At 39.1% G+C, this 24,333-nt stretch overlaps 1 long non-coding RNA gene across 1 annotated transcript in view; it reads right to left on the reverse strand.

Annotated features, from left to right (window-relative positions):
• LOC123982519 overlaps window positions 1-24,333 on the reverse strand; it is a 51,974-nt gene that overhangs the window by 2,145 nt on the left and 25,496 nt on the right. The window lies entirely within an intron of this gene.

The following is a 24,333-nucleotide window of genomic DNA, read 5'->3' on the forward strand; positions in this document are numbered from 1 at the left end:
TTGATGATGAGTCTGTCCTGATTATTGGCAATGATACTGGACAAATCTTTAGAGACAGTTTGTTCCTTCCTTCCTTCTTTTTCCTGCACTTCTTTCTGTCATATCTTTTAATGTTTTCTTTTGCTTTTCCCCCTGGATTTTTTTCTTTTGTCCTATGTTTCTTCCTTTTTACCATATTTTTCTTTTTTTACATGTCTTTCATACCCTATTCCCACGCCCCCGCTACATTAAAAAAAATTCTCCATATTTATTTATTTCATAACATGTCTGTGTCACAGCCATACAAAATGCTAGCTGGTTATCAGTACAAGTTTTCTATGGCAAACAGTGAGCTTTCATCAAGGCTTTATTATGAACCGCGCTCATTACCCTTAATTGTGGTTATAAGAAGCCCCATGATGTTCATGAACACAATAAGAGCAGTTTTGAGCAACTGTGATACTTAACCTTGAAAATGTAATTTTGCGAGACTTATGTCTTATGACTATTATAATGAGCGGTAATACTGTTATAAGGTTTACGGCAACAATTATGATACATAACCTTTGTTCTTGCCTCGCTTCATCGGCTTCCAGTAAAACACAGTTGATTTCACATTGTTCCTAATTACATAGAGGTCCTTGCACGGTCTGAACCCCGCATATATAGCTGAATTGGTGAGCCCCAATTCCAGCTCTCAACCACTCCAATCATCTGATGAAGGCCTTTTATTGGTTGATATTTTAAATCCAGAGGTGACGATGCTTATTTGGTTGTAGCTCTTAAACTCTGGAACAGTCTTCCGCACTCTATCAGTTCTGCTGAATCTGTGCTTTGTTTTAAGTGGCTGCTGAAAACTCATTTTCTATAAGTTAGCCTTTTTACAACCATTCTCTGCGTTTTGTTTATTTTGGTCATATGCTTTAATCTTTGTCTGTGTATCATGTATTTGTATATGTAAGTTTTATCCTATATGTGAAGCACTTTGTAACTGTGTCTTTTAAAAAGTGCTATATAAATAAAAGTATTATTATTATGCATGTGATGTAGGTTTTTAAGTTATATTAGATTACAAAATAGTTATCTATAGAGGGAACCATCTGCTGACAATTTTCCACAACGCATTTTTTTGGAGTGAAACCCTCTCCTGATGCCCTCTGACTTGTGTGTGACCCTTTAACCTCACAGCTGTGCCGCTTCACCACACCTGTCCCCCACCTCGTCGTTTACTCTGGCATCTCTGACTTCCCCTCTGCCAACGCCTCACCCTCTCTCCCTTTCCTGGCACAAGCCCCGGCTTGTCCGTCCCCCATCAGCATGGCCTTGGACAGCACCTCAGCCTCTGAGCGGCGAGCGGAGGCCAGTGAAGGAGAAAGCGAGGGGAACCCTGAGGCTAGAGCTCCAGCTGGTGGAAATGTGTCTAAGTCTCGTATGGCCCTGTCTCTGCGTCGCCTCCTGAAGCGTGGCTGCACCCCCTCCACCATGTTTGCCAGCTTCTCGCCTAAATGCCACTCTTCTGCCGGGACAAGTAGCCGCATACAGCCAATCAGCCCGGATCAACCTAGTCAGGCTCCACCCAGACGGATTGCCAAGTGAGTATGGGACAAACAAAAACAGTCCTGAATGAAAAATCTACAACATTCTCTCTCTTACTGCCTGTCAGAAAGTTGTGTTTTTACAGTTGTCATTGTTTCAGGCCTAATCCAGCATTTTAAACTGAACAAAACATGCTGACTTTCAGCTTTAAGATTGTTAAGGGTTTTCACATCCATGTGGGGCTTGAGTGTAGGAATTGTAGTGTTTTTTTTACATACTCCCAGCATTTTATCATAATGTAGCAGGACAGTGATTCTGAACACAGAAAAAAGGCAACCAAAAGTTGTTTTTTTGTCAAGTTAGTCCAGTAACCTCAATGCAACATTAGTCAAGGAGAAAGGAAAAAGTGAAGATGGCTGAACTGTGAAAATAACATATTCATTAAAAAAACGTTTCTCCATGTGCTGGATGTATAAATAGACAACTGCCTACTAAATAGTTAGCCAATCAACTTTATTAGGTGTCCATGTTGTGTTTTCAGCTTGGTTCACTGCCCCCAGTGTCCAGTAAATAAACAAAAATAAATGAATACTTTTTAAATGTGATGACTTTATTTAAGTTCATATGTGAAATGGTCCAGTTACGTTCTGTCCATTTAAAATCGGGGAGTATAAAACACACCGTTTATCTAATGTGGATGTAAACACCCTCAAATTAGTTGAGCACTTTCACCTAAAAGCCCGTTGTTGTTGCTGGATTAGAGCTAACAACAGAAAAGTGTCACCATCCTATTGCTTTCTGACAGTATTTTAACTGACTATGGATATCAGACATGCGTCTCACTAAGTCCTTTCTGCAACCATGCGCAGTTTTTTCCAGATTAAAGTGGATATTCCTCCTGAGTGCCGCATCTATCCCATAGAGTCTGAGGATGAGGAGGACGAGAACAGGGCTGCCTCTCGGGGAGAAGTGGGAGCCAAAGAGATCATCTGCCCCTGGGAGAGCCTCACTCCACAGAACGGGACTGGCTAATAGGCGGCACTTACACAGGTATACAAAGGTGGGGTTTTGAAATCTGTGTCTGAGCAGGCAGATTCTTCCTGTGTTCTGACAGAGATAGAAGATCTCATACAGAGCATAACAGGGTCAAATATCAGTGATTATCCTGTGGCCATATTCTCACCACCAGGCCACAAAAAAAAACAAAACAATATAAAAGGACTGACACAAAACATTGACACTCTAGAGATGGATCTAGGTCTACACCAACTTACCGGGAACTCCTTAAAGGGAACCTATGTTTTTAGTGTCAAACACTGACTGCCTGTAGGCCTGAAAGGACCCAGTTTCATGTCTGCTGCAGCATAATCCTCTTCTCCACTGTCTACACTCGTTTTTTCAAAACAATCTAAACAATACAAAATATATGGCTGAATACACAGGGTTTGTACTTTCACAGATTAATATTTTTATAAACAAATTCTTTGATTTTACTCATAATCATGACAATTACATAAAGTTACTTAAAATTACAAAGATTGCTGAGATCCCCTGATTACCTTCTTGATGACAGACTTGATGCTTATTCAGCTTCTAAAAACTATTCCCTGCTGCTGTCATGCTGTGTCCTCCTGCTCTGCTCTTCTCTCCAACAACAAAAATAAACACATGGATCGTCAAGAAGTCAAGGTTAATGTTACATTAAGTAGAATAAAATCAGAACAGGATTAGAATTTAATATTTTAAATATATCTAAATGTTGTTTCTAGAGGAGCAGCATAATGTTTACAACAGCAAAGTCAGTACATACTATAGGCCTACTCAGTGAACTGCCAACAGGCCTCCCTGGCTTTGTTGGATTTGGCCCTTTATGTTTCTTTACACTCCACATACTCTGACATTATTACTGTGCATTCTTCTGGATAAAATCCTCTGCACGTGCCATTATGAAAAAACTCTGCCTGTGTTGCCTAACACGCCCCTTTTATGTTAATGTGCACAAACTCCAATTAAGTTGACATAGAATCAACTAACAAACATCTTATTCACTGTCGTAAAACCGTTTAACACCAATGTAGGCAGTCAGAGTTTGTCAGCGTTGACTTTCCTTGATAACCCCGAGTTTAATCGAAGTAGGTTAAATCCTTTTTGTAGTACAGGGATCAGGAGTAGCCTATTTAAGCAGGAGGCTTGATGAGCAGTTTGCCAGCAGATGTGGAGGAGGAACAGGTGCCTGGACATGTAAACCACACCCACACAAGGAAGGGGGGAAACAATGGAAAAACACAGGAGAACACAGAACATGTCCTGCCTGCAGAGCCAAAAAACGGATGAACGGTGACATTTATCAGAGCCAACAAACTCTTCCTCTGGTAGTCAAAACCCTAAAACAAACACTGAGGACATGATCTTGGTGGCACTGCAGTTGTATTCAACCATAGTTTGACATATTTAGTATTTGGAACAAACCTACATATTACAAGCCTAAAGGCAGTTAAGTGTTTGATACCCAAACTAGTTTTAGTGGAGTGTTCCTTTAATTACAGCCTTATTGACACTAACCCTCACTGATGTGAGCACCAGCTGAGCCAGCTGTTTGGACTGGATGTTTGGTTTTGTCAGGGTGTACGAACATCTAAGAGCATTTGAAACTTGAGCTCTAATAGCTTTCAGTTTCAAACCTCAATCTGTTTTTACTAATGAACAGTGACCCAACAGCAGCCCTCACACACCTGAAATTTTTTGTTTTATTTGGCCTTAGACGTTTCTACAAAGCAGGCATATAGACATTTTTCCACATTCCACAAGATAACAAAAATTATAAATGAAAAGAAATATACAAACTAAAGTATTTTTGTGATTGCCAATGAGTGTTAATAAAAGTAATGATCATAAATTTATTGTACAAAATTAATGTTTACATTAGTTTACAAGTGATACGCCAAAGCAGACAGACATATTTGGACTGTGCACATGTCTGCTACAAATATAGATAATGTATTTACATCAGTTTTCCGAAGTAGAGAAGTGTTTCTTGTGCTGCTAAAATAGACTTAGATGCCTCAACCCCAATTTACTTACCTCTTACACACATTATGTGAAATGACTGAATGGATGTGGTTCAGGTCAAATGAGAGCAGCTTGTCTACATGTTGCTTACATGTGAACTCCTCGTGAACAAAGAGCTACTGTAATGAGGATCAGCTAAAAGTTTTGTATTTGGCTCCACTTACACTGTTATGTACACTCAGTGTAGAGGTTGTATACTGCCCTGAGCGAGGTGTTGATATTTTTCTCACGTGTCTCTCCATTGAGGTGTGTACAACATGAATTAATTGTCAGAATGTATTATCTTTACTATGTTTACAGATGCAAGAATGTGAAAAATACCTTAAATTTGTTGTATTTGATTTGTACATTTCATGGCTTGTGTCAAGTGCCTCAATAAATGACTGTCTTAACAAAACAGCTCACTCTTCTTAATGAGATGTTGTTACATGTTAAAGGGCCAGTTCACCCAAAGTACATACTCACTTATCTGGACATAAAGATAGTTTTGGTTGTATTTGTTGGTCTTTGGGATTCCTGCCTCCAGTTTGTGGCATTCAAAGTATAAAATAAAATCAGTTTAACAAATTCAACAGCAGAAAAATCTCTTTCCAGAAACACACACGCTGTAAATTAATCAGCGCAGCACACTTATTGTGGAAAGACACGTTGAATTAAAATGTCAACCAAAACTATCCAAATGGCTACATAGAGGTAAGTGAGAAATTAAGTTGTTGTTTTCATTTTGGTGAACAACCCCTTTAATGTCAATTTATTCTCTATGTAGTCTAAGTGTATCAGTTCTATACCACATAATTGCACACATGATGTACTATACTTATTGTGTTATTGAGTTTACTCTTTTGCTGTTAGCATACAAAGAAATCTACATAGTGATTTGATTAACATGCTTAGTATGTAGTATGTTCACAATAAAAATGTTACAATATACATTTAGTGTATATAAACTCAAAAGAGACAATATGCAGACTAATGCAGTCAATTATTGAGCATGCTGTTGATGCACAAAAGAAATGGAAGAGCTGCTCAGTGGAAAAAGCAAAAACAATGTTAGGAAAAACATTTTTATGTTTATTTGTGAAGTTTTATTGGCAGTAACATTCAAAAGTCACAATGAGTCACACATATTGTATAATTTCCTGAACATTTTTTGGCTTCTGATAGGTGGCATGGCAGAAAAAGTCTGAGAACCATTGCTGTATAGAATTATTATTGTACTTGGGACATTGTGTGACTTTGGATTTCCACTGACAATTAAACTCCATAAAGAGAAAACAAATTGTTTGTCTGAAGATTTCATAGTTACACATACATAACCAACTCATGGGTGGTTAGGCGCTTTAATTATTTCTTCTTCAACTGAAATAAATTTCTTGATTTGCATAAACATTCCTCTCTAGCCTCAGTATGTGGTGATGACAGTGATTAACCAGTAGGTGGCGCTATAGCAATGGCAATGGGATCAATTGTAACACAAGCTGGCTGAATCAAAGATCCAGGTGGTTAGTTCACAGAAACTTGAAAATTTAAAAGAAACAAACTGGATTTACTATTTATCAGAACATTTTTATACATTCTATCCTATTATTATTTAGATTATGTGGAATATTAATAAACAGAGGCCATTATGCTGATGGAACAGAAACATGTTTGAGTGAATTTGACTAGCTCCCCTGATATCCAATTTCAACATAAACCTAACTATGGTCAAAATTTTGCCAAAGGTGTGAACAGGACCGTATTACAATCTGACGTTTTTGTATATATAAAAAAGCATGTCTGACTGTAGTCAACATTTCTACCATTACACATCTCAAAAACTGAGAAACACCCTCAATGAGGTTACTGTACTGAGGCAGGAGCAGAGCTTTGATCTGTGTGAGTGTGTCTTTGGTGTCTCTGAACAGAACCATCCGATCGCCATCTCACAATACCCACACAGGGAGGTCCAAACACAGTCCATTCATACATTAGCTACCAAGGAGGAGGGAATTTATGCAACACACTTAACATTCACCTGAGGTGTGCATATATTAAAATACATTTGTGTGGAAGTATCTTTAATTAAGCCCTTGGTGTTTCATGTTACACCTGAATGAGCTTCTTATGTACACCCTTATCATGGCTTTTTTTTTTTAAATCAGTATTTTTCTGTCACGCAGCCTCAGTTTGAGAACATTTGTACATTTTGTCTATTACCTGTTTTCTGCCTATGACTCTTTGATTTCCCAGTTATCTTTGGCTGGAATTATTGGACACCTCAGGAGCCTGTGTGTGCTCCATTGGATTCAAATCAGCATTTTAGAAGGATATTGCAGCCAAACTTAAAAATATCAGATTCTATGATCAAAATTGCTGCTTAGATACTAAAGTGTCAAAAAGGTAGCTGTTTACCTGTGCTAGACGTGAGAATAAATATTAGTGTAGCTATAACACCAGTAAGATGTCTTTGATACATACCTGTAGGGTGGGTGTCCTCTAAGGATTGTTGGGTTACACATTACTTCTTAATTCATTCTGTAAGTTTACAAATAAGGTTGTTTTATTCTGCTGTCAAACAGAACTCAGAAGATCACCACCTGATGAATTTTATGTCCAGTATTTACTTCTCTATCTCTATATCTGACTCCTCATATTGTACATGTAGAACCTAAATTCCCCCCCACCTGCCCGTCTTTGATTTGTGTCGAACAAGCGTAGTACCACTTCCTCTTTGCCTGACTTGAAACAGGAAAACAAAGCCATGTAGCCTTTCATGCCAACACAAACACACGCACGCGCGCGCACACACACACACACACACACACACACACGCACACACACAAACAATAACACACACACACTTACAGGCACACACATAGTCTCCGCAGACATAAACATGTGTCAGCCGCCGTGTGTGACCTCGCTGTGACATGATGAATGACCAAATCAGACGCTTAATGAAACACAGTACCATCACCTGCTGCTGCTGTTTTCTATGTATGCATTTGTGTGTGTGTGATCATGTGTGCCCAGGACCTCAATCAGAATCACAGGTGACCTGGTATCTCACTGAGCCTCCTAGGTTTGACAAGAGCAGATAATTACCAGTGACCCCCCACCTTGTAAAATGAACCAGGGAGAGAAAGCGAGTGGTGATGAAGAGGAAGACAAGAAATGACCTTGAAGTTTCAACTATATTTATGTCACCTCTTATGGCCTTCTCTTCTAACCTCCTTACGTTTCTCCCTCTGTGTTAACCTTTATCCTCCTCACACCTTCTTTACCTCCTCTAATTCTTCTTCCCTTACTCCGTACCTGGGGGACTTTAATCACACTCTGCTGATTCAACGCAGTCATAAACCTGCCAGCAAGCCTGTGAGGGTTTCACATGCTTGTGAGACTCACACAACATGTGTGAGACTTAGATGAGTTAATTCCTCATATACAGCATTATTTTTTTTGAATTAGGTAACACCCAGTGAGACTGAGATCTCATTTTCAAGGGAATCCTGAGTACATAAAAATATACATTTTATGTACATATGGACCAATGCCACATCTCACAACATTTATAGCAACACCTGAACTTTGATGGACCCTTAAACAAACACACAAGACTGTCCTTACTGGAGAAATGACAGCATTGGCTGTTTGGTCAAACACTTAAAATCACTTGTGTTTAAAAGCCATGAGCAAATAGTAAGACTTAATATTTTCATTCTTTTTTTGCTATTTTAGGGAGAGGTATCTTTAAGCGGGAATATATTGCACCGTAAACTTTTGTAATGGATTACCGTGTAATTCTGTCACTGAGTAAATGTCTAGTTGACACAAATAACCACTTTTTCAGATTCAGAACAAAGATTTATGCTTGATAATATGGCTTGTAAATATTATGTTAATATTTTTAGGCTTTTTTATGCAATATATATTTTATGTTTTCTCTAAAATAGCATATTGTACATTCTCAAATACTGCAAAAATAGGATGATCTTGTAGAATATGATGAATTGCTGTAGATTAAACTACTCAACAGTATGTAATGTAGTTAAAAATCTTTCCCATGTTTAAATATCTACATCAGTAAAATGTAACATACACATTAATGCAGCAGTAATGTTAATCCGAAAACATTAAATGCAATAGTAAAAGGCTGACAGGGACCATTTTACTGTATAATCACTACTTTAAGTAAATGCTGCAATAATACTTGCATACTTTTACCTTAGTAAGGTTTAGGATCTAAGTTATTGTAATAAACTTATGGTTTTGGAAGGGAAAAATAAGAGAGTAACTGTCCAACAACAAAAAGGCTTTCTTTTATACCATATCAAAAACGAAGGAAGAAGGAGTATGATGTTGTTATAGCGCCAAAAAATCTCTAACAGTGGTCACAGGTCAAGGTCATAGGACGTCCTTTAAGAAAAACCTACCCAAAACCTTACATGTGAAAAAGAGACACTCTGTCTGATTGTCTGACTTTTACACATCCTGCATCCTGTCTCCATCCAACAGCAAACATTGCTTTTGTTTAACATTGACCTCGATCTTAACTTCAACCAAGTAGTTTTTGTGGATTAACCTTACCAATCATAACCTGGTTAAATAAAGGTTAAATAAAAAAACATAGTTAACAGATGAGAAAAAGCTCATTTGGGTTGCATGACAAATGAATATTGTTGTTTCTGAAATGCACACAGCCATAAACACACACAACAAACTGTAATCCAATAATAATACCATTAAAGCCTAATGAAAGGCATCTGAATGATCACCAGTGACTAAATGTCACATTCATTATCCATTTTGAGTTCACTGGGTGAGGAGTTCCACATATTGATTCCTTGAACAGACATAGACAGCTATCCAAAGGCAATTTTACAAAAGGACACCATATTGTTCATAGATACACCCAAAGTTACTGAGCAAGAAACCTGGAGAGGTTTCACCATGTCACTGAGAGCCTCAGAAGCCTGGTTATGTAAGCTTTTATGCATAAGTTTAAGATATCCTTTAACCTGCACGTGCATTTACATTTATTCATTTAGCTGACGCTTTTATCCAAAGCGACTTAAAATTGCTTTATATGTCAGAGGTCGCACTCCCTTTAATTCTTCTTCTGTTTCCTCAAACCTGGGGGACTTTGAGTCCCAAAGAGAGAAAGATGTCTGTCCAAAAGAGATTTATGCTTAAGGGCACCTTACAATTCCTTGTAGATGCAGCCTGTGTTACTGAGCCAGTAACTGCCGCTGACCTGGTTATGTTTTTAAGATAGAAGTCAAATGTTAAACTTTTGTTTGACAAATGCAAACCATTTCAAGATACAGTCACCACCGTGGGTACAATCAGTGCCTCAGACTAAGCAGTACAATCAAAATTGACGCGACTCACCTATGATGCATCATAGTAATACACCGATCGATTATATTGAAACAAAAATGGTCTTGTTACGTTGTCAAAGGTTCGGCCGATCCATCCATCGTCAACTGCTTACAGGGTTGCGGGGAGCCAATACAAGCTGACATTGGGCGCCAATCCATCTAAGGGCCACACATAGACAAACCAGTCACTCTCAAACTCACACCTAAGGACAATTTAGGATAACCAAACCGCCCCCAGACGATCTAATCCAGTAAAAATATTTAGTTCAAAACACATTATTCCATCAATAAATCCCCAAGGACTGCTGCGGTATCGTTTCATATTTGCCGGCAGACATGGCTCGTATGTCATTATAACCGTAAGAACTCCGATTTGAATGTAAACAACTAAGATATCTTGTATTCAAATTAGCCGCTGAACTCTGACCTTTCGAGTGACACCAAGTTCGACCCAATAGGAGCTCAGATGTCCGTTTCACAGCCTACAACAGCCAACAAGAGCCCCTGCTGTAAGGAAGGGGCAGCCCCTATTATTTCCTGGGTAGGCTGAGCCAGTTGCAACCAATTGTGCCGATGACTGGCACTTCGTGTAGCCAATAAAATTCTGAAAATAACGATATCCAGCTTTAAGTAGGAAGTTCATTATCTACCAGCAATAAAACACATCTGCGTCGAGCTACCGGCTAATATGGAGCTATGCAGCAGCAGCCGCCTGACGCCAAGGGGCGGTGCTGTTTTAGAAAAAATACGCTAAGACATACACTTAGAAAAACCTGTGTAAAATATTCATTTTTCATGGTATTGGTTTGAAATTTAACTTGGACTAGGTAAGGCGTTATGCTGTGGCCCTACAATGTTTTCCAGCTAATAGTTGTCTGCACTCATGTGTTAGCAAACATTTTCAAGCGGAAATGAAAAATATATTAGTTTAAGTGTGTTTAAACTTATATTAATCAATTCCAGTAGTACTTACAGTCATTCTGACTTTTGGGTTAGACACTCTGCTATCTTTCAGAGAATCCCAAAACCATGCATATACTCAAAATGGTTCAAGAACTACATTCAGTTTACTTTGATATGACTTGAATAGGCGTTTTGCATGAATTTTACAGGAATGTTAGTTTTCTTAAATAAATAAAAGAGTGTATGTAGCTTAATAGAATGCATAATGAAGGATAGGCAATAAAACTATGATTTACAAATGTATACATAAATTACCTTAAATATCTGCTGTATCTAATTTAATACACACATCAACTCTATTTTACTATAAAATAAGTTTAAATATTAAGTAACTATGCAGTACTTCAATCCAGTAAATATTCATATTGAAGTATCCAAAACAATTGTGGATTGAATATTTTTCTCACCTTAATGCCTTCAAAACTGGCTAAAGTTTCCTTGCAAAGCCACCTGTAGGACAATCTCCATTTTTGCTGTCTCAATTGAAGAACCTATGTTAGATGAATTTCGGCCCCCTTGGTGGATTATCCGTGCATTCCATGTATCAGGTTTTTTGGGGGGAAAAATATCACACTAATGATGTAGAGGTCTCTACACTCTAAAACAGGGTTAAAAACAAGAACCCAGTAAACTATGTATGGTAGATTAAAAATGCTTACATAAAAACAAACCAAACAAAGACATAAGGTGAAATACAAAGCACATTGTATATGTATTTTCTTTGTATGTATGCATTTACTGTCATAATTAAATGGAAAACAACACAATTTAAGCTTTCATCAGTTGTAGTAATGTTAAGGCACTGCAAACTTCATTCCTCCAGTAGTCTCACATTTAGTCCCTCAAGTAAATCTAACTATCTACCTTGCGGACATCTTTAAGCATTAGCTTTCCCCCTTCTATTAAACCAGTCCCCATAAACAAATGCTAGCTATGTATCACAAATTAGCTTAGCAGTCAAAACTTACTGTACAGCTTCCCACAGTCAGTCATCAAAGCAACTAAATGTACAGTCATGTCATGGCTGCCATCAGCTTGTGCCAGCAATGATAAGCTCCACCCATGGTTCAAACAAGCCCAAGCTCTAATTGGACAGTTGATTGGTTTTCATTTAGGCATCGACCATGAGTGTCCAAATCAAAAAAGCTCCATTGCACCTCCTCATGAAAACCAATATCAATATATAATATATAATACCAATACCAATATCCGTCACAACCTGAGCGAAATGACTCGTTTCACTATCAGTATGTGATCGACTCAGTCGATAACATTTGAAACGGCTTTACCAGCCGCACGTATACAATTTTACCTCCATTGACGTTAGTGGAGGGCTAAACGCTGCAGCGCTAGTGCTGACTAGCGTTTGGGGGTGTAATTGCAGATTGACGGACACACAGACGCACAAGTATAAATGCCTGGCTACGGCGTAGCTACGCATGTAGACCCTACGCAGGAGTATAAATCAAGCTTGACTGGTAGGGAAACTCAGCTACTTAACCTCTGTGGGATTGTTTGCCAGGATCATCAATGCCGCTGGTTTGTTAGTGCTCCTAGCTGTGGTAACGACAGTCATCATGGTCGTTAGAGCCACCCGTGGCCAAGTCTGAACGACAGTCGTTGGCATCTTCACCTGAGGCCAATGCTTGTTCAGTTTCCTGGGAAGTGATGAAAGGACAGCATTGTTAGTGGGGGATAAGTGGTGATGTAGACCTGCTCCTCTGTTCAATGACGGCTTCTCAACCCGGGTGTAGATGGCTTCCCTGACACCTCTTTTAAACCCTCCATCTTCTCTGTCTAAAATGTGCTCCTGGTGATCCTCAAACGAGTGTCCTCTGGCCTTCGGATGTAAGTAAACTGCTGAGTCTTGACCTGAGGATTTAGCCCTTCTGTGTTGAGCCATGCGTTTGTGTAGTGGTTGTTTAGTCTCCCCAATGTACAGTTCTATGCATTCCTCACTGCATTGGACCGCATACACTAGATTGCTTTTTTTGTGTTTGGGTGTGTGGTCTTTGGGGTGTACCAGCATCTGTCTTAGTGTGTTCTTGGGTTTAAAAAACACAGGGATGTTGTGTTTGTTGAAAATCCTCCTGAGTTTCTCTGATATGCAGACTCTCAAATTTGCAGACTCCTCTTCAATGTGGACAGCACAGTCCAGGAAAGCCAAACTGCTGTTATGGACATCTTCAAGTGTGAACTTGATGTTACTGTCCACAGAGTTGATGTGTTCCGTGAAGACTTGCACTTCTTACCACAGCCAGGAGCACTAACGAACCAACGCTATCGACTATTCTAGCTAACGATCCCAGAGGTTAAATAGCTGAGTTTCCCTACCAGTCAGTCGGAACTGAAGAAGTCTCTTGGAGGAGGGACGAAACGTCTAGTATCTTCAACCAAGTCCAGTTACCCTTGACCTCAACCTTCGTTGGATAACTATGACCTGGATGACTGAGAACCTTCACAGACACAATGTATTTCACTTTATTTATTTGGTTGATTTGAGTGTGTGTGTGTTTAAAGGTTCAGTGTATACCTTTTAGTGGCATCTAGTGGTGAGGGTTGTGAATTGCAACCAGCAGTTCATGGTGCAGTAACATGCTCCTCAGACTGTCCCATTTCCCGAGTTGTGAAGTCGTTCTTCCAACTTCAGTGTGTGTTCATGTGCCCTTAAGTCGGAATGTGGAAATCATCATAAACGCTACTAAAAAGATGCGCTGGATTAGCATTATCAGAGCATATAAACAACACGCAGATATCTAGTTCACTCCACATGGACAGCAAAGTAACCATTATAACCGTATTACAAATTACTTGTTTGTTTAATCAAAGTTAAATGTACTTCTTTCCATGCCAATAAAGCTTAATTGAATTGGAAATTTTAGAGAGAGAGAGAGAGAGAGAGAGAGAGAGAGAGAGAGAGAGAGAGGCAAGGCAATTTGGTCATGATCATGACTGGATGTCAGGTGAATTTCAGGCAGATTAAAACTGTAAAATCTCAGCAAAGCCTAAGGGTAAAGTTTCTCAACAATAACAAACCAACCAACCACTGTCTCTCTCCTCTCCACACACACACACACACACACACACACACACACACACACACACACACACACACACACACACACACACACACACATCATAATATGCACAGACATGAACATGCATTGTACACATATGCACACACACAGGCACATTTATTCACGTCCACGCATACAATCTTTGCCTCATGAGAAATAATATTAATACCTTGCAAGCTTTAAAATGTCAGCTAGTCTCAAACAAGGTGCACAAGACCCAATTTATTTATGGATCTGACACTTCTCATGTCTTTCTGCTCTCGAGCTATTTTTGCTTTCAAAGTGTGTTTTTATAAGGAGCAGGTGGAGGAGGGATGGGGATGAACATGTGGACAGACAGACTGACCGAGTGCTGGGAAAGAAGTGTGGGCCAGCGGCCAAAGAAATCAGCCAGTGAAGCCCTGAGGAGTTGGTATTTTAACCCACACTTGGGGTAAAATGTCCCTTAGGATTATTCTTCCGTTTCTGACACATGGCTGTGATCAAAGAGTTGCACTGGATGATAAAAATACCACAAATGTGGGCTAATCACAAATCTGCATTCAGCCCTGATGGCTGCTTTCTAATATGAGCTGATGGAGTTTATTCACTCGCTCTTCTGTCTACTCCCTTTGTATTTTCTTTCTCACCCTCTGTCCTCCTCTCTTAGTATTCAGCTCCACAGTCACACACACATTAGTTCAATCTCCAGAGCTGTTTACTCATTGAATGATGATTGCCTGTTTAAATATCTGTCCACACCAGTGTACACAGCTACACACACATACACACACAAACACACACACACACACACACACAGTTCCATGTCTGATTGTATCCCAGACAGCCAGTAACATCAGTGTCCACCTGGCTTTAACATCTAGATAAATGAGAAAGAACTGATGATGCACTAATTCTCACACATTTACAATTAACCTTAGAATAGTGTACTGGAATACTGGAATTACATCCATCCATCCATCATCAACTGCTTATCTTGCGTACAGGGTCGCGGGGGGCTGGAACCAATTTACAGCTCGTGGTACACACTAGACAGGTCGCCAAATAATGAAATTTCATATTTGTCGGATTAATAGTAGGTTTAAAATGTTTGTGTTAAACACGTGTCTTGATGTATTCTGAATCAAATGTGATTTTATTATAGTGCCTTCATGCTGCCTTAAATGGAACTTGTTATATTGTAATTCTGACTGGATATTCAATTTCATTATGTGAATTACTATATATTATGCAAGTGAAGTGCCCCTAACAACAACCACCACATTACCTTAAGTGTCATTTTAGGAATGACAAATAATTTCAACAAAAAACAAATGATTTAAAGCTGCTCTAATCTGTACTCAACCTACATGGCACCAAACAGCAGACAAAGTCTGTGATTAGCTGTTGAACATAGTGAAGCATCCAGCTGCTAAAGAGCCAGATATGTTTCTCAGAAAACACTTCTGTTAACTCTGAGCCATGGGAAAATTTCCATGTATTTTTTTTTTTTGCAATTACTAACAAAATCCTAAAAAAGATGGTTATGGAGACAAGTAGTGAAATAGTATTGACTGAAATTACAGAAATTATACCAACAACAGCTCATTCCCATTCCTTGGAGCCTGAAAGAGAAGGAGGAGGAAAAGTGTTATGGAGAGGAAGAGGATTCTGCATGCGTGGTGGTGTAAGACAACAACAGAGATGACCGAGAGCTGTAGTCTCTGATGACATGAGGGCTACTGTGATTGACCAGGTAATCAAGCATGAGCTGTCATTGAAAGAGACTGGTCTCAGAGAGCAGCCATGTGGCCCGCTCAACGGTCAATTGTCAGAATCTTCCAGTGAACCAACAGGTAAAATATGTATTCCGAAAAGGCATAACTGCATATTACCAAAATAAAAATCTATTGCTTGTGTGTAATTCTTGTATTTCGACTATTTCTTTTAGAAAGTCATGGAGCTGATGTTACTGTGTGTGCAGTGATATCCTCTGATGGAGTGCTGCTACACAGATGCAAGAGACCAACCAACTATCTTTGTTTTGTTTTTTTGGGCAAGCATTTACAGAGCTGACTTTTGTTTTCCTTGCAATTGTCATTTAGACTACTGTAGTTTATTTTTGAGTTACTTAATGGCAAAGATAAAGCACAATGAAGCTTTTCATGTTTTCCTGTTGCATTTCGATAACTTCCTGTTGTATACTGTTGTAGATTCTATAAAGACTGTATTTCATAATAGGAACTTTATTTACTATAAAATCAGACAATGTACACATTCCTTATACTATCAACAATTATATATATATATATATATATATATATATATATATATATATATATATACACATACACATTTATTTACCTTTACCTTTTATCTAGCTTGTTAAAACAAGTAAAAGTCCAGAGCCACAATCATATCATCATAAAAGGCACCTTCTGAGCAACAGGTTAACATATATAAATCTGTTTTTTTGTTTTTTTCTGAACAGGTATCAGTAGGTTTCTTTTATCAGGGAGCAGCATAAACAGTCTATGTTCAGTAGCAAGTGTCCTGTTCGAGTGAGGTGAAGTGCTCACCTCACGCACACGCCCGCCTGCTGTCGAAGTTGAACTGTCTTGAACTTTTCGTATACGATGCGAAGCACAAATCAATGGAAGAGAAACTGATCCTCGCTGTTTGTGAATTTCCAGAATCTCTTACTGTTAACTAAATAGTTATCAGGACACCAACAGGAGGTAATTCACGTGGCAGACTCAGCATCCCTGCAAAACTAGAGGTACTATAGCCTATAATTTTAACTTAAGTTAAATAGGCTATTCATAGTTTTCACGTGACGTCACATTCCAAGGAAAACGCTCCCATGGAGGGCAAAAAAAATGTTATTTACGCTGCCTGCCAACCAATAAGCAAGTGATACACTGTTACTTTGAGTTGCTGGAAATGCTGGATAGTTGTTGTGCTTTCCGATGCACTAATTGAGGAGGAGACAAGCCTGAGCTGTGCTAGGTGAGGGATTCCCCACAAGGTAGCCTAAACATAAACATTACCGCTGCCTGAGCGGCGGCAGGGACCTGGCGGTTTTTAAGGCTATCCTAGGATATGCCCAACACTCGCAGTTTGTGTTCATATCTTTCTTTTTCATAAGTTGAAAGGGGATACAAATAAAATTTGACTGCTTTTCCGGCGTCTCTGTGGGGATGCCGCTATGTTATGTTGGTCTGTTGTTTTGCCCTCCACGTCACGCATGTCACGTGACTAAAAACTATGAATAGCTGTGCAGCACACACAAGCCTTTGCCATGCTTACTCTCCGTAGAGCGCCTGCCATTAATTCGCGGAGCGCTTGTCTCCCTTTCTGATCACTGGAGCAAAGATCAACCCCGCGGGGCCAAGCGACTACGCTGGGATTTTAAGAACGTTCTTCCCCAATACTAATCAGCATGCAGTGTGTAGCTTTCCACTTCACTATGGCATTTGATCGCTTATCCTGCTTTTGTTTATCTACTTCTCCCACACGCTGCATCCAACTTAGTCTGCCAACGCCTCCCTCCTCTGCTTGTTGGGGTCGGTGATTTGCAGGCTGATCAACACCCCACCCCTCCCGTGACCCATGGTTCGACTGTAGGCCTATGTGTATTCAGAGCCAGTCAGCAACGGACTTTCAAAATAATAATAATAATAATAATAAATACTGCATTAGCTAAAATAATTGCCTAATTAATCCCTTGTCATGATAATAACGTGATAATGTAAGTCAATGTCACATCATCAGCATTTCTTATAAACATGGTAAATTACGATCCCACTTGAAAGCACCATTATGATCATTTCTCAGAGGCCCCAAAATCTTAATGTTTACTGACGACTAGGCATTTGAAAATTAAATCGCTAAATTCAGTCTGCTGCGCAACAGCCACAGTGGGACGGCTGTGAATGTATTTGTAAATGGGTAAGTGGCACATTATAAAGTGCTTGATAAAAATACTTTGTAGGCTGTATGCAGTCCATATACTATTTCATTTAGCTTTGAGGTTAAGACTCCTGGTAATCTGAAAGAAGTCCTAGTTCTACCAGTCCTGCTGAAAATCAACATCCCAATCTGCAGCTCTTTAATGTGAAATGGCAGAGAGCCAAAATAAACTAGTGCCTAGAAAATCTAACATGTAGCAACCCAAAGAGACCCAGATATTTTTCTCAGGAGCTTGCAACCAAACCAGAGCCAACACCAGAGTAAACATTGGATTTCAATGCTGATATAGAATGACAGTCAGGGGAAGGGTCGAAGTTGCTTTCTCTAAGTGCTATCCCGACCATAAAACTGGCACCTTTTTGATTCCGAAGCTGATAACGCGGGGCCTGACTGTTAAACTGACAAAGGGACACGAACCAGCCATTAGCATTTCCCTAAACAGCCTATCAAAACTGGCCCCCCCACACACGTTTCCGTGGCAACTGACCTTATTCTTTGTTTTATTACCACATCAAAAAGGAAAACCCCTGTCTCACCCAAGTGTGACATGGTCCAGACACTGAACTTTCAATGTAAAAAGACTGCAGTCTCCAAAGACTCAAAGCATTTAATTAAGTTTAATTAAATCTTTAGTTACCTGATTACGTTTGCCTCTATTTGAGTAGTTATGTTAACTGTTGTTGCTATCTGTTGTTGATATTAGTGCTGAAGAGAAAGTTACTTGTGCAGTGTTTTTATTTTCAGCAAGACACTCCTTCATCTAATGTAATCAATGCTTGTTCATAATACTTTCCTACAAAATTCCTTTAGAAATGATGACAAAGAAATGTTTTACTATACTCTTAATCGCCAGCTTGAATTTAAGGATGAATCAACAATATTCCCAGTTCCTAAGGAGAGACGATCTTTGATTTAATCCAAGCTTTCCTCATGTAACCTGAGCTCCCCCAAGTGGACGAAATAAGTATTACATGCCCTCGTCAGAAATGCCGTTAAATGTATAAATATCCTGACCAATAATGTCATAACCAAATGCTTAGAACAGTACAACCGTTCGACCATTGAGGTTCGATTGTGGAAAATATTTGATTATAATACGTGCAAATAGATTTCTTTTTAGACATTAAGTTTAGAAAGGCAGTCCCTTGGGAAAACTGAGTCGCCCCCTGGGGAACCACGCCCCAGGCAACAAAAGAGCGACACGCGACCTCTCGCGCCCTTCTCTTCGCTGTTGGCTCTCTTCCACTCTGCTCTGCTCGCTGGACGCTTCGGCACGCGCGTGGCGTGCCTCGCCAGGCAAAGCCCAGACTCGGCCAGCGAGACAGGCCTTTTGTTCGCCTGAAGCTACACACCTGAAGTGCCGCGACATCGATCTGCCCCTCAGTTTGTTTTATTTTCGTTATTTCTTTTGTTTGTTAAAGTTATCAGTCCGTTAAGTTACACTGGACTAATTCAGGAACGACCAAGTTCCATTTTAAGCCTTTTTCGTCGAGCCAACTTCACCGAGGTCAGACCAAGCCACGTGGTCTCGCCAGCTACAATGAAGGAAACCTGAAAACAGCCGAATTGCCAGACGGAGGAGGCGTTTCAATCAGACACGGAGAACCCAGGAGAATCCCTAGCAACTCCTAAATTATAGCATTAGTTTACTTTCAGTAGCTCTTCTATGCTGTATGAGTCAAATGCTTCCCACAATCGAACCTCCAGGCTCATTGTTCAGCAAATGTTTATGTTCCCTGTATCCCACCATCTTTTTATCACCTTAGTTAGAGAATAAATTCACTGTAATATAATCAAGAGCTGTGTGTGTTGCCTATTTCTAGTTCCTGCCAAGAGAATTGACCCTTTAGATATGAGACTGACTGACTGATTTAAGATAATTGAGCGATTATTAACTAACTGATCACTAGTAATAATTGTATAATTATTCAAAACTACCTACAGGTCCGGAGACTCTAGGATTATAACAACTCCGGTGGTGCCCTGAAACGAGGAATAAAATTTAGATTTTATGAATATTAATTCATGATTGGGTATCAATTCTCATAAATTTATTAAATTGCATGACTAAAATGTAGGTCTGCTACACTGTACAATGCAGAATAACAGCATGGCTAGCTGTAAACTGGTTGTTGATACTGCTGCCCACTGAGACTGACTCTTCAGCCGTGGCACTCTCAGATTTTGTAACTGACCTCAAAAGTCAATCCCAGTATCTTTTTTAAAATAACTTAATTGATAAATTCCACTCAGACAGCTCCCTGCACTTCTGAAACAGCTCTCATTAAGGTTTCAAATTATCTTCTGTAATGCAGGTGAACATTTGATTTTAAATGCTACTAGACCATAGCTATGCTTTCAACACAGCTGACATTACAATCCTAATCAACTGGAAAAAAAATATCTAGTGGATATGTTCCTGTAATAAAAAGTCTGAGTCTGGCTCTCTTCGCTTGATTTTTGGATGCATTGTTTTTGCATTCTTCATTTGGGGAACATAATATTTAAGGATCATCGCTTTTAAGTATAAAACTGTTTCTAATTGCTATGCAGATGACAAAGCTTTGTGCCTAACTGAAACAAAGCGATGCGGGCAACCTCACTCACTCTGTGGCTTGTTGTTTCTCAGAGAATAATTACACATACACTGTTGACGCGTGCTTATGAGCTTGCCCAAGGCTTGTGTTCAGAAAAGACAAAAATACAGAGAAAGTTCTACAGTTTCAAGACAATTATTCATTATTTAGTTAGAGTAAATGTAATAGCTACACAGTGTACTCCAAATATTTTACAGATACCAACCTGTTCAAGAGCTCTTTCCAATTAACCTTTTCTTTTCTTTCTTTTTTTTTTTTTTTTTTAAAGCAATGGGAGATCGTGGAGCTCTATACATGGCTCTGGATTACCCCTGTCAAACCAATCATTGCTGGTTGACATAAAATACCTGATTACCAGTGTTGCCACAGACATCAGATTTCAAATCTCTATGTATTGTAAATACAGGGAGATTTACCTGGTCGTGATAGGTTTAACATCATGTGAACTTGTTTGGTAAGGGTTTGAATGTAATTGATGTTAATTTAGTTTCACACTCTAACTTTAACCTAAAAGACAATTTATTCTTCATCTTTTAGTTGTCTTGTTTTGTTCTGTGAATTCACTTTTAATATTTACTCATCTTTAATACTTGTTACTTCTTTTATTTTTGTTTTAGTCCTTAATTTCAGTGATGTTGCTTTGCACCACTTCACTGGATTTATAGGTACAATTTTTTATTGTGAAAAATGATGGTCCATTAGCTCCCATGCTTGAGGTTGAACTCAATTCTTAAGGTTATTTTTGTCTGTTTATAGACTGAGTCAGAAATGATTGTTGATATGAGACTACAGCACAGCAGTATAGTTAATGTTGGGGTGTCTTGGCTCTGACCTCATTACTCCCTGCAGCATGGATGTGAGCCTATACAGAGAGAGATTGGGGAGTGATGATTGCAGACAAATTCCCCCAGAAGGCTAGAGTCAGAGTGTACAGGTGGATGCTGGGTGGAGGTGGGGCTGATTAAAAGCTAAGCGGCAGAGATACTTGCAGAGAGCAATGAAGCAGAGGCAGCACTGGCAGAGGAGAATGAGAACAGAGCATTTTGGAAGTAAAACCAACAGCATTACTTGTTTGCTGTTTTTTATTTTATATTTGCCTGACAAGGACCTCTAGTGGACAATTGTGACTCTTGACTGTCTGGAGCAAAGGAAGTAGCGAGGTGTTGTTTAGGAAATGTACAAGGTCGGGACCCAACAGGGTGTATGATTTTCACACAAAAGACAACTGCTTACATTCTTGTTTATGTAGTGTTTAGCTTAACCATGACCACAATCTTTCTGTAACCATTTTGAAAAACTAAATCACAATCTTTGCCTCACCTCAAGTAGTTTGTGTCTAAACTTAACCTTATCTTAGATAAGCACGAAGACTGGGAACGGGGGGAAACAGCTAGCCTGACTCTGTAACACAATCAGCCTACCAACACCTCCAAATCTCACTAATTAACACGTCATGTCTAGTTTGTTTAATCTGTACAAAACCCAAAGTGTAGAGATGACAAGTTTTTTATATTTTGTCACAGATATGAGATATGTCATGTTAATCAGTGAGCTTTAGAAGTGCTAGTATTTATTTTTTACCTTTGGACCAAGCCAGGCTTGCTGTTCCTCCTGTTTCCAGTCTTTATACTAAGATAGCTGCATATTTACTGTACAGATATGAGAGTGCTGTTAATCTTCTCATCTAACTCTTTAAATAGACCCCCATATGGTAAAGTGTGCATTGGATATGTGTTGCAGAGATTGGAGTATGTCACAATTCAGCAGCAACACTTGAGCTGACTGCCTTAAGGAGAGCCATTGAAGAAAAAGCTGCACAACTAACCCTAAAAACTGCCTGCGGTCTGAATGGCCACAATGTGAAGCGCTGTCCATGGTGCTGAATCCTTTGCCAGTTGGATCGGGGCTGCAAATAAAGATTATTTTCATAATGGGGTCATCTGTTGATGATTTCTGTTCCAATAAACTAATTGTAAACTATGACATGTCCAACAAGTGACTCAAATATATAATAATTTATATATATATATAAAAAACCTCCTTGACAAAACTGAAAAGTCAGTCAGCAAGCTTATCCCAGCAAACATAATTTTGTTTCTCACTGAATCAATCTGAGTTAATCTGTGGATTGGGCTGCTGGCCGGAGAACATATGTTCCCTGCTGGCTGGTTTACATTTACTTTCCAGCTGCTAAAAGAGATCCTTTGAAACATCTGTCCGCTTTTGTCTGTTTCCATTCATCAGAGGTATCACTGTATCTACTACACACATCCCAAACAGATATAGACTCCTCAGTCACACATCTCACATCTCAAACACTCTATTTTAACACTCGTCTGTATTTATAGCGCTGTGTTAAAAGGCCTGTCACCTGACCAAGCTGCATGGTGAGGAAAAAGAAGAAAACAGCTTTTATTAGGAGTGATGGTAACAGAGCTCTTTAAAACTATGAAACGCCTGTCCGACAATGTGAGTGAAAGAGGGGAGGAGAGCAAAGTGAAATTGTTTGCCTCTCCTTCGCGAAATAACTGTCACAAGTAAGCCATGAATAAAGGGAAAAAAATGAGAGGTAATCAGACTTTCTTTCTTTTCTCTCTCTCTCTCTCTCTCTCTCTCTTTCGCACTCACTCTTATGCATGTCAACACGATTCCAGTCAACATTACTTAAAAACCATGTGTTTTCTGCAGAACGAAAGGAGTGAGAATTATGATTTGCTTTTCTCTCCTGCTTTTCAGCTTACTCACAGGCAGATGATTGCCTTCCCAATGAGCACTCTGATCCGTGAATGACATGGACAGCTTGCAATACTGAGAGACACATAGGGGTGTAGCACTTCCAAGTTCATTGTCACATTTACTCTGTCTCTTTGGCTTTACTGGCTCGTGTGTTTACCCTGTCAATAGCCCAAGGCAAATGTGGTGTTTGTGGGCTTGACTTTGCGGCTGCAACCAAAGATTATTTCTTTATCGATACACTCCCTTGCTGCAAATAAATAAAACACAAAGCACAGTTTCCAGGGGACACTAAACATGGATAAACATTCCAATAATTGGTTCAAAGCTAATGCTAATAATATCACCATAAATACAAGAATCATGAGAAGATGTGTTCAAAATAATCTTAAATCATTTTCCAACACCACTTGGCTAGACGTCAGAAAGTTGCATGTTTTTTTCCATTTTCACGCAGTGCATTTATTTATGCATTTAATGTATTGTCAAATTGATGAATGTGTTTTTTTTAAATTTGCTCGTGCTGCATACATAAGTACGTATTAACATACCCAAAGATACTCATTTTGCAATGATCTAAAAAACAAAAACAGCTAATTCTCACATTTGTGAAGTGGGAACCAGTAAATGTTTGGAATTGCAAAGAAGTTGGGAAACTTGTGAAATAAATCCTACATTTCCCATAATGCAAATCGATTCAGACACGGAACATGAAGCACATTTTAGATGTGGCATGATTGCATACAAAAGTCACTGGAAAGATGTAAATGAGCACATTGCTAGGCGACGCTAACTGAAGTGAAGAAAATGTTTCAACTTGACAGAAGAAAATTCATGCTTATCCTGGGACTCTATGAATACATTTTATAAATGTGGTTACACAAGAGGATGAAAAGGAGAGAGACCTGAGGTAAACAATAGAAAGAATTGATCTTCACACAAACGCACTCCAAACACAGGTATGGTGCTAGCCATAGCTAATGTCTGTACAGCTGGTTCAGCAATTTGGTTGAACAAACATAGTCTATATGCAAATAACACAAGGCATACATTTCTAAATAAAAT

The sequence above is a fragment of the Micropterus dolomieu genome, linkage group LG14 (assembly GCF_021292245.1).
Source record: "Micropterus dolomieu isolate WLL.071019.BEF.003 ecotype Adirondacks linkage group LG14, ASM2129224v1, whole genome shotgun sequence".
In the NCBI taxonomy this organism is placed as follows: Eukaryota; Metazoa; Chordata; class Actinopteri; order Centrarchiformes; family Centrarchidae; genus Micropterus; species Micropterus dolomieu.